This window comes from Rana temporaria, chromosome 9, assembly GCF_905171775.1.
Source record: "Rana temporaria chromosome 9, aRanTem1.1, whole genome shotgun sequence".
Lineage (NCBI taxonomy): Eukaryota > Metazoa > Chordata > Amphibia > Anura > Ranidae > Rana > Rana temporaria.
The window spans coordinates 159,719,372-159,739,161 of NC_053497.1; the positions used below are offsets into that span (position 1 = coordinate 159,719,372).

General features: G+C 44.2%; 1 protein-coding gene across 1 annotated transcript in view; it reads right to left on the reverse strand.

Annotated features, from left to right (window-relative positions):
- Positions 1-19,047, reverse strand: part of LOC120914249 (neuronal cell adhesion molecule-like) — a 507,806-nt gene extending 488,759 nt beyond the window's left edge. Inside the window, exon 1 of the mRNA XM_040324873.1 lies at positions 18,986-19,047. The gene's annotated coding sequence lies outside the window, so the exon portion shown is untranslated. The remainder of the gene's footprint in view (positions 1-18,985) is intronic.
- Between the last annotated feature and the right edge of the window lie 743 nt (positions 19,048-19,790).

Consider the following 19,790-nt stretch of genomic DNA (forward strand, 5'->3'; position numbering starts at 1 on the left):
TAATTTGGCTGCTGCTACCTAGCTACCCTTCTCTTTGTCCTTGTCCTTGGTGGACCTTGTAACAGGAGCCCCCTCTACCTGAGACGCATTTTTGGACATGGTAAACATACGGAATGAGGAGTAGGCGATACTTTTTAATTGGCTTTTAGCCCGTGTATGCCAATTGGACCAAAAATATAATGAGCGTCTCTCAAGAGGATAGGCAGCCTCCAGTGATTGATATCATACAATGGCCATAAGACTCGTATCCCATAAGAGATGTGATTTGTTACCAGTTTCTATTTCTATTTAGATTTTATAATTAGGTATTTAAGTGCCGCACCCTGCTTTTATAGTCTCCCTTGGTTTTAGCTTTCTTCCAAAGCAGTCCCAATTAGGCAGGGAGAAAAAAAAAAAAAAAAGGGCAAACTTTGCACCTCTCTATCTAGAAGAGGGAAAGAAGAAAAAATGCATAAAGTGCTTGATGCTTAAAACCGATTGACTCTTTTCCTTCAAATAGATTAGTACATAGTTCAGTGCGTATAGTGTGAAATGTTTATTTTGAGTTACTCACACATGCAGTTTTCCACAGCCCCCCTCTAGCACCAATCGAACTGCAAACTGTCCGTCCCTTTAAGGAATAAAGTGCAATGTGCAGACTGCTATTCAAAGCTATGGTTCAGTTCAAATAGTTTAAAATGTCACTGCTTCACTGGTGTGCATACTCAATAACATGTGCTGCTCACTCCGTCCTTTTTGAGGGATAAAGTGCAAAGTGCAGACTGCTATATAGAGCTATGAGTTAGTTCAGTCAATTTAAGGTGTCACTCATATACTGATAAGCATTCACAATATCACATGTTGCTCACTCCATCTTTTTTGAGGGGTAACGTGTAATGTGCGACCTGCTGTGCAAAGCTATAATTCAGTACAGCAATTGTCACTCATTCACTGATGTGCATGCACAGTACTATATGTTACTCACTCCGTCCTTTTGGCTTGTCCTCTTGCAGGGTACGCTGTACATTGTTCCCGTTCTCATTGGTAGTAGCTGCGCTGAGCCAAGGCAGAGATCCCCCCGCCTCACTATCCACTCTGCCAAGTCCAAAACGCCCCCTCCGCTCTCCACAGCGAGAGATGGTGACAATAGAGCCTCCGGGCAGCGCACCAAAGATTCTCCGGGGTTCGCTGGAGCGGTCACGTGTCCCCACGTCAGCTGACCGCCCTCCACCAATCCCTCGCTCCTGCCTACGATTGTGTACCCACAGGATACGAGGGGGGGTCCCGCACAGTCTTAGCAGAACGGACGAGTGCGAGTGCACTAAAATCTCACGGAGTTGTTTCTCCCTTCTCCAAGGGGCATGTGTTTTGATAGCAGGGATCAGCAGACTTAGCGGCGGTTGTTCAAACCATGCTATGAATAGAGGATTTTAGACTGCATGTTTGGGCCAGTTAGGCAGTGGAAGACATGCATCTCTCATTACTCCTCACATGCTGCTCTCACGCCACACACCTCCACACCTGCGTCCGGTCCATTCTTCTACATATTTTTGGTTAAAAAAAAAAAAAACGCAAGCAGCGTCTGGTTTGCGCAAAAGTTATTGCGCTTACAAAATAGGGGACATCGGACACTTTTGACACATTTTTGGCGCCAATCAGTGCTTTAAGTGGGCAGGAACGCGGCGGTACTCAGTACCGCCACTTCCAAAAATGGCCCTGGAGAGTACCAGCACCTCTCTGTGCGCCCAGTACGTGGGTTTCCGGTACCGGAACGCAGCGGAGAGCTAGCTACAGCATTATAGTGGCTGGCCGGCGCTGGGCGAATTACATCGCGCATCGTCTCTCTCCTCCATAATGTCATTGGCTGGGCCGGCCATCAGCTAGTGGAGGGGGGCGGGCCGTGTGCAGAGTACGGCTTGAGCCGTACGTGCAGGCGCAGGCAGGGAGTTGACCTCACGTTGGGTGACGTCAACTCCTTTCCGCGCGCCTGTGAGGAGCGATCAGTGCGGCGTGGTGAATGTGAGCGGGTGACTGGCCCTCCTAGGAGTCAGGACGGTGCAGCAAAGTGAAAAACACCGGACTTTGCCTTGGATCTGAACTTCTGAAGTACAGAGTACTGGTGAGTGTTTTGTTGCTACCTATGGCTGCTCACAGACTGATATGTATACACTTCTCCTATCAATTTATCATGGCTCGTTTCAGACAGCCATGCAGACTTGCCCTGTTATTTTCCTTTTATGTTTATTTTAAACCGTCTTGAAAAGTAGGAAGATGTTCATTGTATGATTATTGTTGCAAGCTTGCACATGGACTGCTCAGAGTGACTGATGAATAACATCCATTATTCTATCTATTTTCTGTGGTGTCTGTCCCTTGTCATGCTTTGTGCCCATTTTATCTTCTCTTTTTTTAGTTTCTGACATCAGCTGGTTTATGTAATTTTAGCAGAAAATGCACCAATATATTGCAAACCATAGCTGCTGGGTTTCGTCTAAGAGAGGGTTTGTAAAATATATATATTTTCATGTTCAGTATTGGGGGGGGGGGGGGGAGCACCGGCACCTAATAGAGTACCGGCACCTCTTTTGGCCCACTTAAAGCACTGGCGCCAATCACATTTATACAGCGATCAGTGCTAAAAAATATGCACTAATTACTGTATAAATGTGACTGGCATTGAAGAGGTTAACACTAGGGGGTGAGGAAGGGGTTAAATGTGTACCCTGAATTGTGTTCTAACTGTGTGTGGAGGGGGGTGACTGGGGGAGGAGACCGATCTGTGTCCCTTGTACATAGGGACACAGATCGGTCTCCTCTCTCCCCTGACAGGACATGGATCTCTGTGTTTACACACAGAGCTCCACGTCTTGTCCCTGTAGCCGCCGATCCCGAGTGCCTGGCGGACATCACGGCTGCCAGGCACTCGCATAGCACCAAGTAAGTACACCGGGGGATCTAAGGGAACTGGTACCTGAGCCAGTCTAATTATACACTGGGAGACTTCCTCCCAATACCAATGTAATTTTGGACATCTCCATATTAGGTGTATAAAATTCCCCTGATGTACTTTACACTTTGGGCATTGGGGGGAGTCTCTCCGCCCCCCCCCACCTATACATCTGTAGTGGTGTTCTATATGCCCTATGCAAAATAAATAATTGTGATCGTTTATGCAACGCAGATACCGATACTAACGCAGATACCGATACTACATGAATGGATTCTAAGGCTCTGTCCCATTGGTTCAGATCTATATCCCCTATATCTTCTACCTATTTACTACGGCATCTCAGAGAGTTAGTTTCATATAGATTTTTGATATTAGTCCTCCGTTCCGAGGACTTCCTCGATCAGGGGTGATGACACTATTGCTAATGATTGTGTTATTTGTTGTGCCTGCAAAGAGTGTCTTTTCCCGGCTTTAATAATACTATAATTATCGCCTCTTGCATACTATCTGGTAAAATACCCATTTCAACGACCTCCTGCAATGCCTATAACAAAGGTGGCAGGAGGATCTCCCCATAGTGGGAGTACACCTCTATCGGTATACCATCCGGTCCTGGGGATTCATGGTGTGGGGCCCCATTCAGGGCTTTCTTCAGCTCCATCAGGGTTATGGGTGAGTTCAATGGGCAGGTTTGTAAAAACAAAACCATATCCAATGGACTATAACTGGCTTTAGAGGAGTATAAGTCCTTATAAAATTGTTGAAAGTCCTTTAGAATGTCAACCCCAGGAGTGTGCATCTCCCCAGTTTTATCTAAAATCTAAAAACTACCGTACTGCCTCTCCTATTCCATCCGATGGAGGGAGCAAGGTTAGCCAGTATGGGTTCACTTTCCATAACGGGCGGTCCGATGTAACAGAGACATCGAGCCGTACCCAAAATGGTGAGTGGTCTGATATTAAGCGTGGTTCTTCTACCCGCTGCATTAACATCTCATTTCCCAAACCTAAATCTATATGGGAGAGACCATCATGCATGGTGGAATGGCATGAGTAGCATCATCATCAACATGCCTCTCACGCCAGACATCATGGAGTCCTATTTCCGAGAGCAGGGAGGCGAAGGTTGTTTTATCAGTTGTCCGCCTCGCCACTCTGAGTGAAAAAGATATTCTGTCCAAGCCCCTATCCAAGGTATTGTTGAAATCGCCCAAGGCTAGTACCGGTACATCTGGGGCTGAGGTCATAAATTGCGCTAGATTTTTAAGTGGTGCTGCTGTAAATGGTGGGGGAACGTATATTGAAGCAATAATACACATTAGACCATTTATTTTACAGAGCAAAAAAACATATCTGCCTCTCTGTCCACTGCTGTTGGATATACTCAAAAGTAACATTGACAGAAACCATCACACTTACTCCCTAGAATAGAAAGTGTTTGTAGAGTGATATGCGTTAGATATTTACGCAAATTTAACAGGTGGACAGAGTCGGGTCGCATGTGTGTTTCCTGCAAACATATTACCTGGGGTTTCATTTTATCAAAGTATTTAAACATCGCATTTCTTTTAACCTTATCCCCCAGGCCCCTGACATTCCATGTCATTAATAATATGCCCTTATTATTCCTATTAACCATTGCCACGGACACAGAAACAGTTATATATATACCAATAAACAATGAGCCATAGAACATTTGCCCACTTTGGAAACTTACCCCTGCAGAGCTTTTTTTTTTTAAATATGCTTTCCTACAAAATCCACTACCATTCTCACTAATGTAAAAATCCTACCTCCTCTGGTAAACCTGTGTAGCCTGTGTAAAAAAATGTACATTTATACTTTTTTTCCAATAATTATTTGTGATGTGGCTCTCCCATCTTCCCCCCTACCCCCCAGCCCTCCTCCCTCCCCCCACCCACCCAGCTGGGCCTACACTGGGGACCAAAACCTCTGCACTCCACTCATCCCTTCTCCCCTTCAGGCATCCCTTAAACCCTTATTCTAGGGCTCATCACCCTCCCCCCCCACCCCCTTTAGTGCTATTAAGGTGCTCTACCAACTGTGCCTATTATTAAATTTATCGGGGCTCCCCCATTTCAATAGTGCCATTTGTTCTTTCACACTGCTTTGTCTAGTGCATCCAAAAAAAAAAAAGCCCCAAAGGGGAGACCCATTAGTCTCTTTTTTTTTATAAATTCTTTTTTATTTCAAGAATTACGTTACAGGATATTACATTTCATCTCTTCTACTTTATTAGACTATTATCAAAGAATTGAGAGAACGATGGATAGAAACCTCATCACCCCCCCCTCCTCCCACCTTTATCCTAGTTTCGCAATACTTTCCATTTTCCTCTCTATCTTTATGTATCTTATTACCCTCTATACCCCCCCCCCCTTTTCCACCCACCCCCCCCCCCAAAAAAAAAGGGGTCGTGTTGGCCATTCCCCACCCCCCCTCCCCCTCTCTATACCTCACATAAGGAGCCCATGTCGACTGGTATCTCTCATCCAGATCTTTCAATGCCATTTTTAGATTCTCCATTTGTTGAATCTCTGCTACTTTTGCGAGCCATTGTGCTCTCGATGGAGGAGTCTCCTGTTTCCACATAGCGGGAATGCACGCTCTCGCACCTGTCTTATCAACGAGTTTTTGTATTTTTCCATTGACAATGGGATGTCTAGTAATAAGACCGCCTATGGTCTATCCATTAAATTAATTCCTGTTATTGTGTTAATTGTTTCCGTTACCATTTTCCAGAATTCCTGTATTTTTCTACATTCCCACCAGATGTGTACTAATGTCCCTTCCGCTTCAAGACATCTCCAACAGATATCTGACGTCTCTGGATATATTCGGTGTAATACTGTTGGTGTTCTGTACCATCTCGTTAATATTTTATATCCACCCTCCTCATATTTACTTGCTACTGATGCCTTATGAGTAAATCGTAGGATCCTATCTTTTTGTTCTTGAGTAAATATTAGTCTGAGATCTCTCTCCCATGCTTGTATAAAATGTAAATTCTTGTGGTCTGTCTAGCTTAATTAACGATGCGTAGAAATAAGACAAAGAATGTCTTATTAAGTTCCTGTCTAGGCATATCCGCTCAAATTTAGACGGGGATCTCGCTACTGTATAGATATCTGCCTTTGTTCGAAGGAATGCTTCTAATTGTAGCTGCCTCAGGAAATCTAATTATGGCATACCTTCTCTTTCAATCTCTCTCCTTGTCATTAGGCGGTTATCTTTTGAGAAGTGTATGATTCTACTTATACCCCTCTGTCACAGGGCATTGAACCTTGAGTCTATCATTCCTATTTGAAAAGCCTTAGTAGCTAAAATCGGTGTCAGTGGGCTTGGGTATTTTGACATCATCGTTTTTTCAAAAATCTTTTTAGTAATTCGTATAGTGGCTCCTACCAATGGATGTTTCTTTACCTCTGTTGTTATTTCACTATCTGGGGTCCATACCACTCCATCTAGTGGAACCTCTACCGTCGCTTGTTCCATTCTTATCCAGGGTTTTTTATTCCGCCCACACCACTCCACAACTTTGGTTAGATGAGCTGCTTCCTGATATTTTATCAAATCTGGGAATCCAATCCCTCCTTCCCCCTTAGGGAGTGACAGAATAGTCCTACTTATCCTTGCTGGTTTCCCTGCCCAAATACATTTCAAGAATCTTGATCTTGGTTCTCTTAAAAAAACTTTGTGGAATCTTGATTGGTAAAGCCTGTATTAGATATATCATTTTTGGAAGCACATTCATCTTTAATATATTTATCCGCCCAAACCATGTGAAGGTTCCTTTATCCCATCTATCTAGGTCAGATTTTATTCGCCTAGCCAACATTGCATGGTTAGATTCAAATAATCTATTTAAGCTCCCTGTTATCTTTGTTCCTAGATAATTTATATGGGAATCTGTCCACCTGAAGTCAAAATGAGTTTTAATCTGCTCCAATATTCTGCTTTTACTTCTATTCCTAGTGCTTCTGTTTTCCCATAGTTGACTTTAAGTTGGACAGATTTCTGCCATTAGGGGCGGTAGAGAGGAGAAACTGGAGATGTTATAAAGATGTTATAAAGAAAAATTAAATCATCAGCGTATGCCGCCACTTTCTGTACCTCTCCTTTTGTTGCTACCCCCCTAATGTTTACATTAGCATGTATTTTCCTTAAAAAAGGCTCCATAGTCAAAACAAAAATTATGGGCGATAGTGGGCATCCTTGTCTTGTCCCATTTCGAATATCGAATTGGTCGGATATCTTACTTCTATTTTAACTTTTGCGCGTGGTTGTGAATATAAATTTTGTGAACCAGCTCATCATCCCTTCTCCTAATCCTATGTGTTGCAGCGTTGCTTTTAGAAACGACCATTCCACTTGGTCAAACGCTTTTTCTGCATCACTAGCTACTAGTTTCATTGGCTTCTTTTCTTTTTGGGCTAGATATATGCATTTACCACTCGCTGTGTATTCTCTCTCCCCTCCTACCTGGTATAAATCCCACTTGATCTGGGTGTATCAAATCTGGAATACATTCTACTAACCTTATGGCAAGAATTGTAGTAAAATACCTTTAAGTCCACATTCAACAATGATATGGGACGGTAGCTGGCACATTGAGAAGGGCCTTTCCTTTCTTTTGGAATAACCACTATATGTGCCAGCAATGTTTCATTTGGTATTTTTTTTCCTTCCCGCAGTGAGTGTTAAAAGCTGCTGTATATCTTTGTGCTAATTTCTCCGCGAACATCCTATAGTATGTTAAGCTAAACCCGTCAGGACCTGGTGCTTTGCCCCAATTTTAACATTTTTAGAGCATCCGTAAAGTCCCTTATTGTAATTGGCTCATCTATTTTCCTTGCTATGTCTTCAGATATTTTTGGCATCAGAGTATCTTTAATATATTCCCTGGCTTTTTCTAGTTTCTCATGTTCCTTCTCTGAGGTCAGTTTGTCCTCCAGCTGATATAGTTTTCTCATAGTATTTCTTAAAGCAATTTGTGATTTCTTGCGGGGTGTTGACCATTTCATCGTTAAATGTCTTAATTTGTGTGATGTGATTACCTATATGTGCTCCTTTCAGGGCATTTGCTAATGTACTGCCTGGTTTGTTCCCAAACTCATGAATGTTCTTCTCCCCCTTGTTAGTTTAGCTTTTAGCCTTATCTATCAGCAACAGGTTCAATTTTTCTCGAGTCACATCTAATTCCTGTTCTATTGATTGAGCCTGGGATTTTTTATGTACGGTTTCAAGCTCCCCCACTTGTTTGAACATTGTGTCTATCTGTTTGTTTAACATCTTTTTTCTATGTGCCCCCATTGCGATGAAGATTACCTCTCATTACGCATTTGTGCGTTTCCCACAGACAAAAAGGAGTTGTGTTCATCTGTATCGTTTGTCTCAAAAAAAAAAATCTAATTCTTCCCTTATTTTCTCTTCATACTTCCTATCTATTCAGTAGTGTGTCGTTTATTTTCCAGTGCCATTCCTTCTCATCTTCAGACTCCCCATTTTATTGTACAATCTGTTGGAACATGGTCTGAAAGTGTAAAAGTTCCCGATAGTGGCATCCACTAAAGATGTCGCTAAATTTTGCGGGATAAAAACATAATCAATTCTAGTGTATGTCCCGCGTCTATCTGCTTAGAATGTGTAATCCCTCTCCTGTGCATGAGTCATCCTCCAACTATCGATCATTTGTAATTCTTGTAGGAGTTTTTTTTAGCTTTCCTTAATTTAATATATGACAAGTGAGAGACACCTTTCAACGTATCCTTTATAGGATCCAGGGTCAAATTCAGATCCCCCCCTATCACCAGTATTCCCTCCCTGTGTTGATGGACCATTTGTATACATGATTCTAAGTAATTTATCTGATCGACGTTGGTAAATATTTATTTACCAACGTGGTCTTCTGTTGGTTTAGTATTCCTTTAACTATTAACAAACGTCCTACAAGATAGATACCCCACATGATTTCGAGTTTTGTGATGTACTATGGTATACTATCGGGAACCTGCGATTTTTCAGATTCTGAGTTTTCCTCCCTTAAAATGAGTTTCTTATATAAAGATGACCTGTGATTTAAGTCTATGTACTTCTGATAGCAACCGTACTCTTTATTCGGGGATATTTAGCCCTTTAACATTATACAAGGTAAATGTTATATTCGACATTGTTTTATCCTACCCACTGGGGTAAGCTGTCAGGAGGGGGGGGAGGTGGGAATGCCAGCCAACAGACAAAAAAAAAAACCCTATCCCCCTCTGCGAAGATTACCTTCTCTGCGTCTGAAGTCTCCCGGTGTCCCCTCAGAGACCGGGGCCACCACAGAAAGAGGAGGAAAAAAAAAAAAAAAACAACCCAAACGCCTCCGGCTTATCCTCCACCCGGAGGAGAGGCGTTTATCGTGGGGGTGCTGTAGAACAGGGCAGTGCTAGTGCCCGGCGTCCCCATACATGGCCTCTCTATTTCTTTACCATATATTTAAAACCAAATTTCTCTCTTCTTTATAGATTTTTTTTATATCTTTTTGCATTCTATCAATCTCTTGTTCTCTACCTTCCCCCTCCCCCCTTTTATATACATTCGACATGTCTTTTCTTGGCCCAGACAAATTCAGTGAACACTGACTGCAACCTGTTTGAAGTATGATGTCGGTATTATGTATAGCCAAGGCCTGCATAAGGAAAGAGAAGGAAGCAGGGAAGAGTATCATTCATCTTCAAAATATTGCAGCGTCCCCCAACCAGCAAATGTAGACCCGTATTCCATTTAGTTAGTAAGGATCCATTTAGTTAGTATCGTTTTTAGTAGTGGGGGAAAATTAAGATCATATAGTTTCGAGTGCGTCGGTGGGTATGTGCATGCCCAGGTACTTTGTAGCTGTCTTTGTCCACTTTAATGTGAAACTGGCCTGAAGGTGGGTCAAGCTGCGGTGGTGGTATTCCTACCCCCATGGCCTCAGATTTTAGCTAAATTAATTTTCGAATTGGAATAGTGTTCCGTATGTCGCAAAATTCTTGCATTAGGTTTGGGAGGGATACAAGTGGGTTGGTGAGGGAGAAGAGCAGGTTGTCTGCGTAAGCCGAAACCTTATGTTGAGAGGTGCCAAGCCGAATCCCCGTAATATTCGGGTTCAACCTCACGTGTCTCAGAGCGCGCAAAGAGAAGACAGGGGACAGCCCTGTCTTGTCCCGTTGGTAATAGTCAGCGGGTCTGAGATCACGCCGTTCGACCTGACCCTGGCCGTCGGTGACGCGTAGGCCGCAGAGATCCATCTTTGCATATTCACGTCTAGCCCCATGTGTCGTAGTGTTGAATACATGAAATCCCAGTTTACGCGATTGAATGCCTTTTCCGCGTCAGTGCCTATGAAGACACTGGGCGTCTTGGTAAGGGTGGCCGGGTATAGTAAGTTCAATACCTTGGTGGTGTTGCCTCGGGCCTCCCTGGTGGGGACAAAACCAACCTGGTCCAGGTGGATCAGTCGAGGGAGGTGTGTTTGCAATCTAGTGGCTATAACTTTGATAAAGAGTTTGAGGTCTGAATTGAGTAGGGAAATCAGTCGGTAGCTCCTGCACTGCCGTCCTTCCTGAGGAAGTCACATGATAGTGACGAATGCGCATGAGTCCACTGAGAGGTATCGGAGGTGACGTTGGCGACAGATTGCCCCTCTTTTTACATGCTCAATTGTATTTTGAATTATGTGAGTACCCCTGTCTATTTTCTTTGAGAATTAAAATTTTAAAACGGTATCACACCATCGATGCTTTATTTCTTTGGGGCGAGAAACTGACCAATCTGGGACGAGAACTCCAAGGAGGACCTGCCGTTGTTGGATCAGAGCCCATCGAGAGAACCATCTAATGTGGTTGGATCTATATGCTGTTACCTTACAGCAGTAAGGTAAGGGGACATCCTTACTTACCCTAAAAGGATCACTGGATACCCATTCCCCCCTCACTCCATATTGCGGACCCACACTTGCACTTTTGCTTTCTTGGACTGTTGAAATTTTACTTATATTTATTTTTTGCTGATATTTTTCAAGCCCTGTTGATGGACTGTTTATCACCAGTATAGGAGTGTCACCTAGCACAGTTACTTGGAATTCTTTGCACCATTATTTATAGGGTATTTCATAACACTAAGAGGAACCTGTGGAGTCATATGATTTACACCAGTACTGTTATTGTTCACTGATCATTTTATATTTATTTTTATGCTGATGCCATTTGGGCTATATCGCTCCTCATTTCAATTACACTTATCTGCATTCCCTTCCCCCACTGCTTATTCACCTATCCATCCAGCACTGATTAGCGCAGCACTACCCTCCCCATTATTAATTGCATATGGTTTGATACACCTTTCAGTGCCGCAGCTGTACCTCCACTTCTCCTCACTTTCATTCCTCCCCCCCCCCCCTTTTTTCCTTTTTTTCCCCTCCTTTGATAAGCGCGGGTAATATCCACTTTTCCAATATTTAACCCTGCAGATTACAGTTTTTGTGCGCTTCCCAAAACCAGCCCCCTGTCGCTATCAGCCGCAGTATTCGTTTGGAAGTAATGCTGAATTTCTGTCGTCACATCTGCCAGCACCTCCGGATTCTGCAGCAGGCTCTCATTGAGCTTCATGGCTTCCTTTGGCCTCTATAGAAGTCAGTCAGGGCATAGCGCAATGGTAACGGGGGCGTGGTCCGACCAGGTAATGGACCCAATCGAGGTGTTTGTTATCGCCTTGAAGCTGATCAAGCGGTACCACAGTGTTGTAAGTCACGGCGTTTAAATAACCGCCGTTACCCTAACGCAGCCCCCTTTTTGAGAGGTAATGCATATCTACCTGATTACTCTTCCCCTCTCGGCAACGCCGTTCCCCATTACTTGGGCGGCGTTACCGCAATTACATCTACCTCCACTAGATGGCAGCAGAGTAATTGCTTCTTGCCGGCCGCTGTGAAATATGGAATATGGGTGTGATGGCCTGTCCAGCGGTCTGAAAACTCCCAATCACAAGGAGCCCTGGATACAATGAGCCCATCCGCCTCACACTGCCTCTTACACCGGGGAACAACTCACATCCACTCACACGCACTGGGTGCGCAACCTGATCAATGATCCGGGGAACACATGGCCGGAACAAAATGTTCCACAGAACAAACATTCCCTATAAAACACAGTGTACACAGCGACATCTAGTGGTCAACATGGTAAGTGCAGGACACCTATACAGACCAATGATCAGCAGGTTATTTTTGGTCAGTGATTTCATCTCTTCATCAGACAATAAAGAAAAATCTAACATCCCCATTCCAGATCCCTGGGGGGTCTCCACACAAACAAATCGTTGCATCTAATAAAGCTTATATAAGATACATGAAATAATAAACAATAAACTATAGAAAATTTGAATAAAGCCTAATATAAGATTTTAAATTACGGACTCGGAAACATCAAGGGAATGTATATTATAAACATACATTTTAATCCAGCTTACAATTTGGATGTAATATATGGCAGATGGACAAGGGTTTTAAGTCCTATTTGCTGCACATACATGGTGGGATGGATGCACCTAGGCTGGGATATACACAAGATCACCATTTGTTTCCGTTTTTCTTTTCTCAAGGATCTGGCATTCTTTTGTCTTGGAGTATTAACTAACTGCTCCATGGAAAGCGCCCGTCACCTGCATTATAGAAAGGAAATCATCTCAACAAAGCATTGTAGAATATTAAAAAAAAAGTCAGTTACTTTGCTGAGTAACTAATTACTTTTTCAATGTAGTAACTGAGTCACTAACGCAATTACTTTTTCGGAAAAGTAATTTGTAACTGTAACTAATTACTTTTTCTAAAGTAAGAGAGGCAACACTGGGTACCAAAAGATAATCTATTCGGGAATACGTCTGATGCGGGCAGGAGTAAAAGGTGTAATCCCGTTCACCGGGATGGATATGTGCCTTGTGTCTACAATTCGAGAAGGGCACATTGAGGTCTCCTCCCACTATAAGTTGTCCCTCAGAAAAACCCTTGAAGCATGCTTCAGATGTCTCTTAATGAAAGTGTCATGTTGCAATTAGGGGAGTAGAGATTGGCAATAGTTACCTTCACGTCGCCTATCAGGCCTTTGACTAACAGAAACCTGCCCGACGCATCTGATTTCACGGCCATCAGGGTCCATGGGATCCGTGCCGAAATCAGGATGGAGGTCCCTCTGGATTTGGCCTCAGAGTAAGTAGAATGATAGACCATCGGGTAGAACCTATTCTGTAGGACGGGGAATTTGTTGTTGCGGAAGTGCGTTTCTTGTAGTAGCACCACATCCGCGGCCGTGAGCTTCATGTCATTGAGTAGCATGCAACACTTCTCTGGGACGTTAAGTCCTTTCACATTAAGTGAGACTATGGTGAGTTCATCCATGCCTGTGGGAAACAGTGAGAAAAGAAAACCAAGAGAAAGGAGAGGGAGGGGCGGGGTTATAGAAGGAGAGAAATAGAGAGCAGAGGGGCGAGGTGCCCCCCTGTAGGAAAGGTGTCCCCCGAGGGGGTAAAGACAGTAACCATCGTGGGTGCCAAGGAGACTCCCCTAGTAGCCACTGACCAGCTTGGCTGGATTCCTAAGGTGTTAGCAAAAGTTTGCTGTAACGCTCTCCGGATATACTCCGGATAGTAAGCGTTGTCCTAGTGTGGTTAGCAAGAGCCAGTAGGGGGCTCCCAAACCCTCGTCAGCCCCGCTGACCTTTGCTGTGTATGATAACGTGGGCAAATAACAAGCGTCTGACGGAACACTAAACAACACAGTGCACATAGGACACATTTTCTATAAACATGTAAAGGATATAGGACTCTTAAGGCACACATAACATTCTCAATATCTATCTTTGGCACAGTGCAGTACATTCTAAAATATAACTACGCTGACTGACTTACAAAATCAAAACAAAGCATTTTTAGCCACCTCCGCCTCGCCCCCCCTGAGCCACATCCCCAGCCGAGTCCCCCAGTGTCACCAGTCCCCCCCACCCGGACGCCAACAGGCTGTCCAGCGAAGAAGACACAGGCAGGCAGAAAGGCGGGGTAATCCCCCCCGGACTCCCACCAATCACCACAACACTGCCCCACATCCCCCGCAAAAAGATGGCCTGGAGGGCTCTGGCTGGGCCGAGTGAAACAAAAACAACAAAAACAGCCCTCCAAAGTCTCACGGCCCTTAGGCCCACCTCCATCGCTCACATATTCTGGTACAGGTGTTCTGCTGGATCTTCTGCCGTCCACGGGACCCGGGGCTTCACATCAGTGGGAACTGAACCGCGTGAACCGGCTGCGGGCCCCCTGTGGTGAACTCCTCACCGAGCATCGGTAGTGCGGGGCAGAGTCCGGGAAGTCAGTGGTCGCAGGAGTGTCACAGTTTGGTCCACACAGGGGGCAGTAGCTCGCGGGTGTCCGCTCAATGACATCAACCGCTCCTAAATCTGTGGCTGGGCTACAGGCCAAGTCCCAGGGAGAAGGGGGATAGGTCGCAGTATCATAAAGGGGGGGGGGACACATCCAGGATCCCTCCAGATCGTAATAAGAGGGGGGGTAAGAGGGACTTCGTCTTCTACGGCATGGGCTCGCCGGGTGTCAATCAGGAGCCAAAAAAAACTAAAAATAGTTAAAAAACAAAACAACTGCGGCAACAGGGCTCCTATGTGCGGCATACACTGTCAGCCCGTCGGGAGGAGGGAGGCATAGTCAGTCCAATAACGTGCAAACTGGCCAAAGGCTATCAGAGTGTGCTTATGACTCACGTGACCCATGGTTGAGCGAGGTTTGGGGACATCTACTATTTGGGGACATAGTTAGATCTGCCCGCGGATGGTCTAGAGCGGCCCGATTGTTTCGGAATCCTCATCAGCCAGTTGTGTACCGGGAACGGATCTGCCTCCAGGAAGGTGAACAGCGCTGGAAGTTCTCCAGGCACTCGAAGGGTAAACGATGCTTGTTCCGTGCGGAAGATCACAGCCAGGGGGTAGCCCCACCGATAGGTGCAACCTCGTCTTCTCGCTAGTTGCAGGATCGGCTTCAGCATTGCATGTCTCTGCAGGGTGGCTCTGGATAGGTCAGGTAGGATCTGTAAATGAGCTCCGTCAAAGTCTATGTCCCCTTGGTCCCAAGCCCTCCGCAGGATGGATTCCTTCTGCGTGTACCTGTGCAGGCGACAAAGGACGTCTCGGGTCTCAGGGGGTCTGTGGACTTAGGGCCCAGTGTGCGGTGCACCCGATCAATCTCCAGAGCAGGCGGCAGGGCTTCAAGAACACTGTGGAAGATCGCAGTTACCGTCGCCGTGAGGTCTTCTTGACCGGTGGCCTCCGGGATTCCCCGCAGCCGCAGGTTATTACTGCGGTCTTCCATTTCTCATTTCTTCCAGGTGAAGCTGCATCTCCTGTGCTTCCATCATGTGTGTGTCCCGTGCTCATTCCAGTGTCTGCACCCGAGTCTCCAGAGAGATAAGCAGAGATTCTCCTGAGGTCACTCGGCTTCCAACTGCCTGTAGCTCTGTCCGAGCCTCCTGTATGTCCCTGATATGCGCCTCCTCTATGCGGACTATCAGGGATTCAATGTCCGCTCTCGTCGACAGGGCCTCGATGTCTGCTCTCGTCAGGAGAGCGCGGAGCATGGCACGCATCATCCAGTCTGCTCTGGCTCGGTGATTGACTAGCCAAGGCTGGGTGAGAGCCCGCAGCGTGTCCCGTGTGAGTCCCCATTTCTGGTGAGTATATGGGGGAAGCCGGCGGCGGCAGGGGGCTGGAGTGCTCCATGTTGAATTCATGTGGCGCGGCCACAATGGCGCCTGGTGATACTCTGTGAGGGTGTCTGAGGAATTGCCAAATCCCGGGTTGTAATGTCTGGTGGCGGGTACCAACGGGTCGCCGAACGTGCCCACATGAGTAGAGAGGTGTCCGGTGGCCAGGTCAGGGCAAGTCGGACGGGGAGCTCCTGTAATACACGTCTTCACACGGCCATTGCCAAGCCACACTCCCACATGGGCATTTTTTTGTGTTAATGAGCTTTGGAGTTTATTGGCTTTTTTCAGAACGCCTAAAATTTGCTTTCAAAGTGCCGTTTTTCGGCGGAAAAAAAAATGCTCAAAAACGCAAAACGCCAAAAAATGCTCAAAAACGCTGCTTACCAGCGTTTTTTTATCCATTGAAAAAAAAAGCTAAAAAACGCTACACTGAAAAACGTTAAAAAAAGGCTCCCTGCAAAGCTACTGCCGTTTTTTATAGCTTTTGTTAGCTTCTGTGTGCATGGAGCCTTATGCTTCAAGTGCTCTGCAAGTGTACAATTTGCCAGTTAAAATGTGCAGCAAGTTAACAAGACTTACAATTCAACACTGCCACACATTTGTGGCAATGTATCCTTGCTATCTGGGATACAGTCTTCAGAATCCTCTGTCTCTCAATTTTTACCATATTTTAATAACAACGATAATTTTATTAATAACTTTTTAGTACAGGTAAACTGATTGCACAGATATATAAAGATATTTGGCATTTTTTCACCATTAACTTTGTGAAACTTTTCAACACCCTCAACCTAATATAAACTATATATTTTAATAAAAGGAACTGGAAAGAACCCAAAACATCCCAAAATTATTTGGCTTCACAGATTACCACACTAATCTCCATCTACACCACAGAATATGCCCCCCCTGTGGGTTGACTTTGAAGCATCTCTCTGCTCCCCAATTTTGTCTTTGCTTACCTCCAATGGCTCCCTTTGAAATCCAGACCTACATCTTTAAGTCCTTTGCTGACACACACTGCGAGCCTGGGACTCTATTAAAATTTTCAGCAATGTAATTTCACCTTACAGCCCCCTTCTTTCTCATTTGGGCAACACATCATTCCCCCAGGATTAAAGTATGCTACCTGCTTTAATGGGTGGCTTCCCTTCCATTGTGACCACTCTTTCATACACCTGAGCAGAAATTAGGGAAAAATACCACACCCCATCTATCGAGCCTTTTAGGTTTGTACAAATTAAGCACTGGTTGACTACTCTACCCTGCCAACACAGAGTTTTTCACCTGACTCTGTTTGTTTGAACACATCTGCCACCACACACTTTTTCCAAACGTATCTCTATCATCTAATCACAGCTGATTGATCTTAAAAACCCCAGCGGCCACGCTTACATTTCTAAATAGGAACACTCGACTTTAAAGGCCCTAAGGGACAAGGAAGAATTGATACATATTTGGACCACAATTACCTCTTGCTCTATCAACACACTCACACTGGAATTGGGCCTTTAAATCAGTCTCCAGGTGGTATGTGGTTCCAACTCGCCTAGCACACTGTTACCTAAATTTCTCTGGCCCCTCTTTCAGGGCTACTATCCTTCCAGGGGTTGTAACGCCATATGTGGTGGTCATGCTCCATGTTAACCAGATTTTGGACAAAGATCCAAACTATAAACTGTTACAAACTTGTCCCTTTCTCTAGAGATTCTTGGCACATCAAATTGCATCTGAAGATCCAAATTTAAACTTGGCTACAAATGTCTTATTTGCAGTGAAACAAACATCGCAAAAGCTTGGAAACAAAAGTTTATCCATTGTACGTAGACACTTTCTTCATCAACAAATTGCTTACTAGCATTCACTTAGATACACATAAAAAAAATACTAAAAACCTGGGCCAAATGGATACAATATGCTCATCCCTGCATGTCACAATAAGCTATAGACATTTAAAGCCCTAGGTTTTTGATCTGTGTGTCCCTGATGTCCTCCTTCTGTTCCTCCCTTTCCTTTTCTATACTGTCTACTCCTTTCCCTCTTCTTTTCTTCCCTTGGCCCGCCTGGGAGGCCTTTATTATTTTTTTGCCTGGCCATTTTCTGCACAGCATACTGACTCTTATCCACGCATGTCTTTCAATTTACAGGAAGCACACCTTTTCTGACCCCCTCCCCCTGTTGATATAAATGGAATCATTACTGTACAATATGTACAGTAACTTGCCATACTTATTGCTCGTCACTTTTAATCACCTTTATCGTCTCAAATGACTTACAGATGCACTCTGGAATTTCCCATGCGCGTTACTTTTTTATATTTGTACGGGTAACCGGTACAAATGTAAAAAAGTAACGCACATGGGAAATCCTATAAAAAAAATGTAAAAAAATTACTGAAAGTGAAATTGAAAAAAGAACATCATATAAGGTAATGTGTGTTTTTTAGTGGATAAACCTGCGCCAACCTTTAGGTTTGGCGCAGTTTATCCACTAAAAACAACACATTACATATCCATTACCTTTTGGTGGGGAATTTGAGACTGCAGCAGATCACACATTTACATTGCTTTCAAAATAGGAGCACTTTTAAGCAGACGTGGTCTTGTAGTAGGAAGTTGCTCTGTCATTACTAACTGGTAAGTGGATGAAGTGGATTTGCTCAAGAAAAGGAAAGATTTTATCTCCGTGGCAACAGAGCTACATAGGCAGCTTTCGGGTTCTCCACAATAATAATTCATGTTGGGTAGATGCAAGTATTACCCACTTCTTTCCTTTTACAAGGACTCTGGTAATCAGGTCTCTACACTTCTCAGTACCACCCACCTGCCAATAGCATTGTTGTAGGAGATATTAGTTTTATGTAGTCAACACTAATTAGCTTGTGTGAAAAAAAAAGTCCATACAAAATCAGCATACCTGTCCAGATAGCATGATAATGTGGGTGAGGGGTTAGCATAAACGGCTCGGTTTGGTTTAGGCTTAGACAATGGTGAAAGTAGTGCTTTCACAGCTGCTGCAATAACAGCACTATGGGGTTGATTTACTAATATTAGAGTGCAACATTTGGTGCAGCTCTACATAGGAACAATCAGCTTCCATTGTTTTTGGCCAAAGCTGATTGGCTACCATGCACAGCTGCAACCAATTTTGCACTCCTCCGGTTTAGTAAATTAGGCCCTATATCTAGTTTTAATGATCAAGTCATTTGTGTGCCCTATCCTTTAACATGTCTTCCATCAATATTCTTCATACTTGTCACCGTCATCATCTTCTATTATCCTTGGTGTTATCTTTTCTCCATTCAATATGGGTTTTCATCTCCATGTTTGCGGTCAAATAAAGGATGCACTCAATGTAGCCTTCCCACCCTTCCTCACACGCTGTGTTTTTGGGGGGAGTGGACAATGTGGGTACATCTGTAAGAAATGCACATATAAATAATTATTTCTATAAAATAGTTAAAATGTTATGATAAAGATGTACTATGTCTAAAGACTGGATACTGATAAAATAGACATAGTATAGTAAGTTATAGTAACAATGTGAAATGAAAAAACAAAAAACAAACACATACATTTTAAATGTACCTAACAATAATATAACAGTATAATACTCCACTCAAAAAAAAAAACCCGTTTAGACTTACCGGTAACAGTATTTCCAGGAACCTTTCCAGGACAGCTACTAGAGAGATGATTGGTTCTCCCCTCTACAAGACATACAAATCAGATACCATTTAAAAAGACCCTCCCTTTCCTCTGACCCTCAGCTGTTTATAAGATCAAGTAAACCTCACAAAGTGCACTCGGCAGAGGAAAAAAAATAGAAAATATGGTAAAAAAAGGTCGACCAGTGAAAAGTAAATAGGGTGAGAAATATAGACGCTGTCCTGGAAGGTTACCTGGAAAGTCTAACTGGGGTTTTGCCCCTCACCTTCCAGGCAGCTACTTGAGAGGATAAGCAAGATTCTATACCTTAGGGAAGGGACCAACAGCCTGAAGCACTTTCCAACCAAAGGAGAGGTCCTGGCTGGAAAGCATCTGAACTCTATAATGTT